Raw genomic sequence first — 12,978 nt, 5'->3', positions numbered from 1 at the left:
TAGCGGGCGGTAAAGGTGCTGCCTGTGATGGATGCCAGCATGCTGTATGTGTGCCAGTTTCAGACCAAACTGCTTCACTTCTGATCCAGCTCCCTGCTAGTGCTGCTGGGAAAGCAGCAGGAATGACACAAGTGCTTGGGCCCCTGCACCCATATGTGAGATCTGGATGAAGCTCCTGGCTCCTGGCTTCAGCCTCGCCCAGTTCTGGCTGTTTTGGCCATTGGAGAGTTAACCAGCAGATGGAAGATATCTTTCTCTCTCTCTCCATCTCTCCTCCTTTTTTTATAACTCTTTCAAATAAATAAATCATTTTTTAAAATGATGAAGGAACTATTATAATTGTTATGAAACATGCCAAAAGTTATATCTAAAGGTGTCAGAGCAAGAATTAATATGAATCCAGAACCAATGCACTTGGCCTTATTTTTATTGTTTTGTTTGAGTCACTTAGAAAATCATTTTTAGGAAAATACTTCTAATATATTTAGTTTATTTTATTTATGAATGCAACTCAGAATACATAGTTAAGACAAAACATATGATGATTAAGAATAGTCAGTAATTAAATTGTGAACCATTCTGAGGCAGAGGAGAGATGAACGTGTAATGGTGGGAATGAAAATTTCCAGGGATAAAAGCATTTTCTTTGAAAGAGCTCAAAGGAAAGTCACCTCACAGGTACACTGAGAAAAGGTTGGGTTTTCTCTGGCTCTCCATTGAAATAGCCAGTGTGCTGAGGTATTCTGATAGTTTCATGGGGAAGTCACAAGAGGTCTTAAAATTTTACTCACTTATTAGATCTTTAATTATCTTTGTCTTAGGTGAATTAATAATTTCCTCAATTCCAATAAGAGAAACAATCCCAGGATAACTGATGGAGAGCCTTCAAAAAATCAGCTTTATTTATTTGAATAATTTGGGAAAATATCATTTTCCATCATACAGATTTAAGGATATTTCAATTATTTTTAAAGATTTTAAAACAAAAACACTAATACTAATTTAATGAATATCTATTACCTTTAAAAACTCAAAGTCTTTAGTAAATTGCCTTTTTTTTGACAGGCAGAGTAGACAGTGAGAGAGAGAGACAGAGAGAAAGCTCTTCCTTTGCCATTGGTTCACCCTCCAATGGCTGCCACGGCCGGCATACTGCGGCCAGCGCACCGCGCTGATCCGCGATGGCAGGAGCCAGGTACTTCTCCTGGTCTCCCATGGGGTGCAGGGCCCAAGCACCTGGGCCATCCTCCACTGCACTCCCTGGCCACAGCAGAGAGCTGGCCTGGAAGAGGGGCAACTAGGACAGAATCCGGCGCCCCAACCGGGACTAGAACCTGGTGTGCCAGCGCCGCAAGGCGGAGGATTAGCCTAGTGAGCTGCGGTGCCAGCCAGTAAATAGCCTTTTCTTTAAAAATATAACATAAAGTAAAGCAAATAAATATTATTTTCCCAAAGTACTAAATGGCTCAAAAAGCAGACTATTTGTTGATTGTCATTATACTGAACTCATTTAGTGTACTTAGCATCACATAATGGTGAAAGATTTGCAGGGTTGAAAAACAGTTATTAGCATATGTTCATGCATACTACTTTTAGCAATAGTACTATATTATTAAAGATGTTAATTAAACACCTGTGAGTTGTATGTTATTTTGCTGGCAACAGCCACACATATATTAGTCCCATAGGATAGTGAAAACAAGATGCAGTATCCGGGTATATTGATGACATATACAAGTTAACATAATCTCTGGGTGGAGTGTCTCAATGGAGTCTATGTTTCCTAAATAGACTCCCTCAAATGAGAATCCCTTTGCTAATCAGTTATTCAACATATCCTATAATGATTACCATATCACTTAAAAGTAATTGACCACAAATTTGTCTTCAGCTATATAATTTTAAAATAAGTTAATATTTATTAAATATGAGTGAGTTATTAAATGAAAAAAATAACTAGTTTAATGTCCATTTAATGGTGTTTAATCCTCCACACATTAACTGAAGCAACAGAAAAAACATCATACAATAATTGCTATTATGATGATTCTACACAAATAAACAGGTCCACTTCTTAGGTAGCTACATTTACCAGTGTTGAAATGAACATCATGGTCATGTCAAAATTAAAAAACAATGTACAAATATATCAGCATTCAAAAAAATCAGAAATGCCCACAGGTCTTTGAAATCATAAGCAATATCTAAAGATTTGGTGATTTATTTACTGTAAAGCTGTAAAAATAACAAAATTTTATTATTTTCTACTATATTTGTAAGGCTTTTCTCACAAAACATGTTTACAAATAAGAAATTTGCCTTGCAAGTTATTATAATTCAGTATTTTCAGCATTTGGTCAGAGGTCTTATATTAATTTTAAATAGTCCCAACTATAAGCAAACAAAGTGAGATTCAGTTGCTTTATGCAGCTTTATTGTGGGTAGAAGTCCCATTAAACTTTTTAAAATTCTGGAAAATTATGAATATTTTCTAATATTTTCTTTCAATAAAGCTGCTTGATTGTGGTTTTTGAAAGTATTAAAACCAAATAAAGAAATTAATCCTCTCATTATTCCTGTCACAGACCAAAAGTATCACTGTTTCTGAATTTATATAGAGGATAAATTGATAAGAATAAGTCCTGATATTTATACCTTAACCTATAATAATCCTATAAATGTACTGTAAAATCTAGCCTGAACATAGAATACCCAAAATTGTTCCATGACAATTTTCTGAGCCATCTACTGGGCTGTCACTAGACCATAAGGAAATCTAATGGGGATGTAACAGAATGCAACAGTGCATATTTCTCCATAATAGAAGGCTCTTCTCCCCTCATACTGGTCTCTCAGGGACACTGTACTGCCCTATTGAACTAAGAAAAGGGATATATCAATATATAAATATTGTTTCTATATAAATGAAAATATTCCACTATACAAATGTATATAGGTAATGGTTTGAAAACAAACACTGTTTCTGTACGTTATAAAAATTGCTGTTTGCCACTGTAAATCTACAACCAACTTATATTTAATCAAGGATCTAAAACCAATTCCTGGAACAAAGACAGTCTATTCAAGAATTGGTGCTAGGAAAACTGGATCTCCATGTGCAGAAGCATGAAAAAGACGCCTACCTTACACCCTACACAAAAATCCACTCAACATGGATTAAAGACCTAAATCTATGACCCAACACCGTCAAATTTTTAGAGAACATTGGAGAAAATGTGCAAGATATAGGCACAGACAAAAATTTCTTGGAAAAGACCCAGGAGGTACAGGCAGTCAAAGCCAAAATTAACATTTGGGATTGCATCAAATTGAGAAGTTTCTGTATTGCAAAAGAAACAGTCAGGAAAGTGAAGAGGCAATCGACAGAATGGGAAAAAATATTTGCAAATTATGCAACCAACAAAGGATTAATAACCAAAATCTACAAAGAGATCAAGAAACTCCAAAACAACAAAACCAACAACCCACTTAAGAGATGGACCAATGACCTAAACAGACATACTTCAAATGAGGAAATCCAAATGGCCAACAGACACATGAAAAAATGTTCAGGATCACTAGCAATCAGGGAAATGCAAATCAAAACCACAATGAGGTTTCACCTCACCCTGGTTAGAATGGCACACATACAAAAATGAACTAACCACAGATGCTGCTGAGGATCTGGGGAAAAAGAAACACTAACCTACTGTTGGTGGGAATGTAAACTGATAAAGCCACTGTGGAAGTTAGTTTGGAGATTGCTCAGAAACCTGAATATAGCTCTACCATACAACCCGGCATCCCACTCCTTGGAATTTACCCAGAGGAAATTAAATTGGCAAATAAAAGAGCTGTCTGCATCTCAATGTTTATTGCAGCTCAACTCACAATAGCTACGACCTGGAATCAACCTAAATGCCCATCAACAGAAGACTAGATAAAGAAATTATGGGATATGTACTCTATAGAATACTATACAGCAGTAAAAAAAATGAAATCCGGTTATTTGCAACAAAATGGAGGAATCTGAAAAACATCATGCTGAGTGAAATAAGCCAGTTCCAAAGGGATAAATATCATATGTTCTCCCTGATCAGTGACAACTAACTGAGCACTTAAAAGGAAACCTGTTGAAGTGAAATGGACACTATGAGAAACAATGACTTGATCAGCCCTTGTCCTGATTATTGAGGAACAACTTACTATTTTATTCCTTTTAGTGTATTTTTGTTCTTAATACCATTGGTTGAACTCTGTAATTAACACACAATTATTCTTAGGCATTTAAATTTAACTGAAAAGTGATCCCTGTTAAATACAAGAGTGGGAATATAGAAGAGGAAGGAGATGTACAGTTCAGCACATGCTCACTCTACCCTAATGGTAGAGCTAGAAATGTGCCAGGGGATTCCAATTCAATCCCATCAAGGTGGCATGTACCAATGCCATCTTACTTGTTAAAGTGATCAGTTTAAGCTCATAATTGATCAAAAAGATAGGATCAAGTGTCAAAGGGATCACATAAATAAGACTAGTGTCTGAAAATAATAATTGATAGAATTAAAAAGGAGAGAATGATCCTACATGGGAAGCATGATACACAGTACACTCACAAAATGGCAAAAGTCCTAAATAGCACTCTGGCCTCAGAATCAGCCTTTAAAGCATTCAGATCTGGCTAAAAAGCCCATGAGAGATTCACAGGCATGGAAAGCCAAGACACTGTGGGAAAAAATGACCTAAATGAAATATCTCTGTCAGTGAGATCCCAGCAGAAAGAACGGGCCATCCAAGAAGGAGGCACCTTTCTCTGAAGGGAGGAGAGAACTTCCATTTGAATATGGCCTTGTCTAAATAAGATCAGAGTTGGTAAACTCAAAAGGCTTCCATAGCCGTGGTAGTTCATGACAAGAGCCTCGGGTGATTACTGACATCATAAGTAAGAGTGTCAATTGTTAAATCAACTACTGGAGCCACTGTGCACCTGCTCCCCATGTAGGACCTCTGCCCTTAGTGTGTTGTACTATGAGAATTAACGGTAAAACTACTACTCAAACAGTAATCTATACTTTGTATGTCTTTGTGGGTGCAGTCTGTTGAAATCTTTACTTAGTATATACTAAGTTGATCTTCTGTATATAAAGATAATTGAAAATGAATCATGATGAAGAATGGGATGGGAGAGGGGGATGGTTGTGGGAGTGAGGGAGGTTGTTGGGGGAAAAGCTGTTATAAATCAAAAGTTGTACTTTGGAAATTTACACTTATTAAATAAAAGTTGAAAAGAAAAAAAGAACATACACAAAAAAAGAAAATTTAAATAAGTGTTATTGTATCAATGCTTAAAATTAATTCCTAACGATAAGCTTTGCAAAATCTCTTACTGCAAACCACAAAATAGTGCATCCTCTTAAGATTTTTCAAGAATTCCAAGACCCACTTGTTGATTACTGATGGTGAAGTAATAGTCAAACTGACTTTATAAAAAGTAAATAATATTTTATATTTCATGGATTTTTACAACTTCTGAATGATACCTAGATGAAATTCTCCATTAAAATAAATATCTTGGTCACTGAACTTTAAAGAGGTACTTTAGAACAAATTGATATCTATAATAAAATTTACACCTGCTCCCATACATATTGAAATATATTAAAATGGTTTATGAAGTAATATCTTTAAGTCTTATTATAGAAATAGATAAAATACTGTTTTACTAGACAATAGCTCAGTTATAACTGTCTTCAATTGCATTTTATATAAAAGATAATTAAGAATAAAAACACTTTCTCTTCCATCTGCTGTCACTAACAGTTTAAACAGAAGTTCTTTAATTTTATTAACAGATTACACATATGAGATAATGTCATTAAAATAGTACTGATTCCCCACTATCAACCTTAGAATAAATGTTAAACAAGAAAGTATCTATAATTTGAAAATAATACTGATTAAAAACTTAATTAATTGTCTTTAGCAAAAATAAAATAATGTTAAGTTTGTACTAGTGTTTCAACCACATGGAAATTAGTGACAATATTTGGTAAAAATTCACAGATGACTAGAGTTGACTGCTCTTTGTATATATCATCAGAAGTAAAAATGGATTATATGAAAATCTCTTTAAAGACTTTCTTATTTATAGGAGTTAATCTGTGTGAGGCACTTGTATATGTGTATGCAGTACATTGCACATGAAATAAGAAATTCCTTGTTGAAAGAAATAATGTCTTTCAGTTGATAGAATCCTTCTAGTTCTGGGAGCAGTGACTTTCAACAACATAATTTAATATTCTCTAAATAAACAAACCAATTTTAATTCTCAAAACTGAATTACTAGAATAAGTGCTGTGTTGTAGTAGGTTAAGCCTCTGCCTGTGGTGCCAGCACCCCATATGTGCACCAGTTCGAGTCCCAACTTCCCACTTCCAATCCAACTTCCTGCTAATGCACTGGGGAAAGCAGTGGAGGATGGCTGAAGTGTTTGGGCCTCTGCATGTTCATAGAAGACCTGAAAGAAGTTCCCAGCTCCTGGCTTTAGATCGGCTCAGCTCCAATTGTTGCAGCCATTTGGGGAGTGAACCAGCAGATGGAAAGACATAACTCTCTTTCTGAAACTCTGCATCTCAAATAAAGGAATAAACCTTTAAAAAAACCCGAATATCAAAGATGCTTTGATAAACACATGAACACATGAAATAAACAAATCTTCATTGATTTGCAAGATTGTCATATCTGATCTACCTTCTGTACATGTGAACATACAAATATCTGAATAATTTTTTAAGTCTCACATATTTAATGGTGATGACTAAGATGATTTTTGGTCTATGAATTCCTAAATCTGTAGATGATTCACACATAAATACACACACACACACACACCACATAAGTATTTACTTCAAGCGTACACGCAGAAATTATAGAAATTGATTCTTAAATATATTTGATTCCTATTGGAAGTACATTTTTCAATAAAATTCATCATAAGTCTCTTTCAATGTTTAGGCATAATTTTACTTTATATAGAGATGCATGATTTAATTTCAGTAATGAAAAGATTCATCATACTAGGTTGTACTACATGAAAAATTAAAATATATTCATTTAAAATAAAAAATATTCTCTAAATTATATATATAGTAGACATTCTTCTCCAAAGAACTTTGTAACTATATTCAGAATCTAAAATGCTTAATTTACTCTAAGATTATGATTCATACTGAAAATCAATTACTTATCCTTGACAAAATATTTTTATTTAATCTTATGATTCTAACCACCAATGACACAATTCAAAAAATACTTAAAGTCACTCAATGGTGCAGGTGAATGATCTTTTTATGTTACTAAATTCAATTAGCTAGTATTTTGTTGATTCCTGCATATATATTCATTAGGGAGACAAGCACATCAGTGGAACAGACTAGAGACCTCAGAAATTAATGAACACACCTACAACCAACTAATTTTTGACAAATAAGCTCAAATAACTCCCTGTTGAAAGGACAGTCTCTTCAACAAAGGATGTTGGGAAATTTGGATCTACTTGTGCAGAAGTATGAAATAATTCCCCTACACACTATATACTTTACAAAACTAAACTTATAATCAATAAGAGAACTAAATCTAAGCCCTGAATCCATCAAATAACAAGAGGAAAACTTAGGGGAAACACTGCAAGACATTGGTACAGGAAAAGACTTCTTGGAAAAATCCCCAGAAGCAGAAGTAATCAAGGCAAACCATTTGGCAAACGGGACTACATCAAGCTAAGAATCTTCTGCACAGCAATCAAAACATTCAACAAAGTAGAAAAGGCAATGGGCAGAATGAAAGAAAATATTTGCAAATTATATATCTGATTAAGGATTAATATTCAGAATATAAAAGGAGCTCAGGAAACTCAATAACAACAAAACAAGCAATATAGTTAAGAAATGGGCTAAGAATATGAACAGGCATTTTTCAAGGATTAAGTGCAAATGACAAAAAGACTTAAGAAAAGATGCCCAAGATCACTAGCCTTCAGGGAAACACAAATAAAAACCACAAAAAAGTTTTATTTCACCCTTGTTAGAATGGCAATTATCCAAAAATTAAATTAGCAAACGGCTGGAGAGGGTATGGGGAAACAGGCATCCTAATGCACTGTTGGTTGGTATATAAACTAGTGCAATCATTATGGAATACAGTAAAAAAATTCCTCAGAAATCTGAAAACAGGTCTACCATATGATTCAGCTATCCTACTCCTAAGAATTCATCCAAAGGAAATGAAATAAGCACATGAGAGAGTTATTTGTCCCTCTATGTTTATAGCAGCTTAACTCACAATATCTAAGATATGGAATCAAGTTTGCTGTCCATCAACTGTTGACTGGATAAAATGTGGTATATATACATGATAGATACTACTCAGCATAAAAAGTGAAATCCTGTCTTTCGCAACAAAATAGATGCAACTGGAGACCATTATTCTTAGTGAAATAAGTCAGACCCAAAAGACATATGTCATAAGTTTCCCTGATTTGTAGTAACTAATATACATATTACAAAAACAAATGTAATGCCTATGAGTGAAATTGACACTTTGAGATTTGATTATTATTTATATCCTTTATCTAGTCTCTTGAGTAACAGGTGTGTTTATAATTACTGTTTGTTCAACTCTTTATTTAGTGGAGGATTAAGCTTGTACTTATAAAGAAATTTGAAAGCATGTCATTGTGGAAATTAAAAGAAAAGTAATGAGGAAAGAGAATGAGAGTAAGAAAGGGAGGATAGGGTAGGAAGTATAATTATGCTCTTAAAACTGTATATGAAACGCAAAATTATGTTATTGGAAAAATTAAAGCAAAAAAGAAAGGAAAGAAGTAGAGGGGACTGATGCAGAAAGGGAAAAAAGTATAGTTATCTTTTTAGAATCATATCTATGAAATCTGTTTGATTAATAAAACTTTTTTTTAAAAGTCACACACTGCTCTAATCTTGTAAGTGCATCATTCCAGAATGTGTGAGATGAATTTGAAAAGGTCAAATATGCTGTAATTAAAGCTATTCTTTGGGCCTCTTTCTAGCCAAAGAAGCTGACAATCTATGTTGAATGCCAGAAGAGTTAGGAATTCAGATACATTTTCCTCCTGTGCAATATAACATTACATTGAACTTATTACTTCATTACTGTTGTTGTTTTACATAACAGAATATTCCAAATCACAGCTCTAGGTCTGAACAAAATTATACTGAATATTGTGATATTAAAAAACAGAAGAATTCCATTTATTTTGATTCTAGTGAAAAATGCATGGTTGTATTTTCTTTCTTAATCCATGCATGTTATTATCTAAATAATATCCTCTTAAATTAATGGCATGTTTTCTAATTCAGAGTAAAATATTTAAAGGGTGCAATTAAAGGAACTGGTAAGTAATTGCCAAAGTAATTAAAAATGGCAACTATTAAAGTATAAAATACTGAGTTTGGTTCTGTGGCATAGTGACCTGCATGCCAGCATCCCATACGGGTACTGGTTTGAATCCTGACAGCTGGTTCTAAACCAGCTCCCTGTTAATATGCCTGGGAGGGTAGAGGGCCCAAGTGCTTGGGCCCCTGCACCCATGTGGCAGATGCAGGGGAGGCTCTTTGCTCCTGGAATCAGATTAGCCCAGCTTTGGTCACTGTTGCCATTTGGGGATTGAACCAGTGGATAGAAGATCCTCCCCTCCTTTATCTCTCTATATAACTCTGCGTTTCAAATAAATATACAAATCTTTAAAAAATTAAAACAAAACCCTATTATAAAATTGTAACTACTAAAAATAGAAGCAAATATTATAAAGATTTTTTTTAATAAAAAGTCTGTTCTAGGGGGCCTGTGGCGCCAGCAACCCATATGGAAGCTAAGTTCTAATCCCAGTTGCTCCTCTTCCAGTTCAGCTCTCTGCTGTGGCCCAGGAGGGCAGTGAAGAATGGCCCAAGTGCTTGGGCCCCTGTACCCGCATGGGACACCAGGAAGAAGCATCTGGCTCCTAGCTTCGCATCGGCACAGTGCCGGCGGTAGCAGCCATTTGGGGAGTGAACCAACGGAAGGAAGACCTTTCTCTCTTTCTCTCTCTCTCACTGTCTATAACTCTACCTATCAAATAAAAAAATTCTGTTCTATTGCAATTGGAACACCAACTAACATCTCCATAAATGATACACTTTAATAAAGTAATGTTATTAAAATAAAAAAAATCATAATGTATTTGGAGTAAATATCCATTTTTGCTTTGCAGTATTATAATTATTTTGTCTTCATTGGTTAACTTCTATTTCCAAGACAACTTTGTGCTAGAAACAGGCATTTAACCTAGAAATTAAGATGTCATATCTCAAGGACTAGCACTATGGCACAGCAGGTTAAGCTGCTGCTTGTGATTTTACCATTCCATTTAGGAGCATTGGTTCAACACTTGGCTACTCTGCTTCCAATCCAGCTTCCTACTAATGTGCTTGGGAAGGCAGCAGAAGATAGCAGCCGAAGATGCATGTAAAAGACCCTAATGAAATTCCTGGCTGTATTCCGGCTGTTGGGACTATGTAGGGAGGGAACAAGCAGCTGCCAGGTTTTCCTCTCTCCCTTCCTGTCTCTTCCTATCTCTTTCTCCCTATTCCTCTCTTGTCTCTTTCTCTAATAAATAAATAAATAATAAAAACTTCCAATCCAATCCAAATAAAAATTTCTACTTGACTTCCAGGATCTATCTATTTCTTTCTTTTTCTCTTTCTCTTTCTCTTTCTCTTTCTCTTTCTCTTTCTCTTTCTCTTTCTTTCTTTCTTTCTCTCTTTCTTTCTCTCCCTCCCTCCCTCCCTCCGTTCCTTTCTTCCTTTTTTCTCCCTCCCTCCCTCTCTCCCTCCCTTCCTCCTCACCTCTCTTTTAATTTTTTTTTTTCTTTGCAACACTTAGCGAATATCTTTGTGTTTCAAACTCTTCACAGACCCTGTCATGGACGCAAATACACCAACGCCTGCAAACAATTGGATGAGGTTGTTACTAACTCCACACTTAGAAATAATGGACTGTAACCAGTTAAATTAGCTGATACAGTCTTGTATGTTTAAATGATCAAATAACAAGCAAAATCCAGTTTCTTTTCATTCCTGTGAAGAGTTAAAATTGTATATGTGCGGGTGTAAAAAGTTAAGCTTAAGCTTACAGGTTTAAACCTTCCTGGTGCAGCCGTGAAAATAAGACAGAGTGAAGTAGCACCTTGACAGTAGGGACTCCATTTTGGAGCACTTGAGACTGCATTCTGGGAAAGCACCCGCCCCCCCCACCGTGAGACTCTGGTCTGAAACTATGATCTCAAATAGTCGGACAATAGCAGTGCACTACATCACCCTTGGCAACGCACAAAAACCCCCTAGCATGATTCCTCAATCTTAAAAGTAAAAAGGTTGCACCTGGGTTACCTGGGCTAATAATAAAGATATAATTTGTCTATGTCTTAAGATCATAATTGCTGATTGTAAGACTTTAGCAACCACTTAACAACCGTGTATTCTCTTCCCCTTCCCGGTTTTGCGGTTTTTGCCTTTATAAACCCTAACCTTTGGTTATTCGGGGCTGCTCTGTTCATGTATGATCAGACAGCCCCAGCATGCTGGATAATCAATAAAGCTTCCCCTTGCTGTTTGCATAAGAGATGTCTCTTGGTGATGTTTTTCGGGCAGTCGACTCTAACACCTGCATTCATACATTTTTGCTTTGCGCTTCATCATCATGGGAAATCAGTCCTCAGACTCCTCTATGCACTTCCAGAAAAAGACAGAAACTCATATATCCTGTATTAAAGTATCATACTCCCCTAATTGTGCTTTTCAAAAGATACACCAGCAGGTTATAACCCTACCAGGAACCATATACCACACCTTATATTTTAGAGAGAAATTCTCAGGAACGGCTTCTGATTGTAAGGGCTCTTCCCCTGATTTGTGTTTTGCATATACTCTACTTATTCTACGTCACCTAGTATTTCCTCCCTTCCAAGTTCACCCCGTTTCTTTCCGTTTCTGTGAATAATTGACATAACAAGGTATAAACTTACTAACAATTAACTCTAAAACCTTTCTCCATGAAATTGTGTGAATATCCACTGGACTGACACTTTTGCATTTTATTAATAAGGAAAAGCGGAAAGCTGCTGACAGAAAATCTTTAAAGCAAATGTTGAGGTATTGCAGTACTTTGGTTGGATTTTATTAGCTCATTAATGAATGTTAATATTCTTCACTGAAATTTACTGCTTATATTTTTATGCTTTTTACATACTAGCGATTTTTATTACACTATTAGTATTCTAAATTGAGTTTGGATAGAAGAAATGACACAATTATCTTATTTTTATTAGATACCTCTCATAGCAGTTTTACACTATTTTATTCTCCTTCAGTAGTTTATCATCTACTAAACTTATCTCAACTGATATGTACAACAGGCTAACAAATGGTACTGTTTAACTAAATCTACAGGTCTAATTATCATATAAATGTTAAGTCTAAACTTCTAAACATCATAGCAATTTTTGAAGTATTCTGATTTTCATGAGGATACAATATTCAGACTATTTTATGTTAATAAAACAGAAGACAATATAGCAAATGTATACATGTGGAAACAGTATATTTTTCAGCTAGTATAACTTATCAGCTAATGAGGTTTCTCATATAATCACTAATTTAGCATTATTTCTTTACTCTGCAATCTTTACCCCTTCAAATATAGTTTTATATATATATACACATGTATGAATATATATACATATATATATATATCCAAGAACTCACAAGAAGGAAGTTTTATATATATATACTATATAAATAAATGTTACATATAAACAAAATATATAAATATATTATAACCTATTATAATGTGCAATATATAATTTATATATTATATATAATTATATGATTATTATTTTATTATATA

At 34.7% G+C, this 12,978-nt stretch overlaps 1 protein-coding gene and 1 long non-coding RNA gene across 3 annotated transcripts in view; one reads left to right on the top strand and one right to left on the bottom strand.

Moving 5' to 3' along the window:
- Positions 1-10,140, top strand: part of LOC149127847 (uncharacterized) — a 49,267-nt gene extending 39,127 nt beyond the window's left edge. Inside the window, exon 3 of the long non-coding RNA XR_016229958.1 lies at positions 9,940-10,140. This is a non-coding gene — a long non-coding RNA (uncharacterized LOC149127847). The remainder of the gene's footprint in view (positions 1-9,939) is intronic.
- The window catches only part of SGCZ (sarcoglycan zeta), a 1,232,459-nt gene that overhangs the window by 408,048 nt on the left and 811,433 nt on the right, over positions 1-12,978 (bottom strand). The gene's annotated exons all lie outside the window — the stretch shown is intronic.

The sequence above is a fragment of the Oryctolagus cuniculus genome, chromosome 2 (genome assembly GCF_051225735.1).
Source record: "Oryctolagus cuniculus isolate XC-2025 breed Fujian yellow rabbit chromosome 2, ASM5122573v1, whole genome shotgun sequence".
Taxonomy (NCBI): Eukaryota; Metazoa; Chordata; class Mammalia; order Lagomorpha; family Leporidae; genus Oryctolagus; species Oryctolagus cuniculus.
This window is presented reverse-complemented; position numbering and strand designations above follow the sequence as displayed.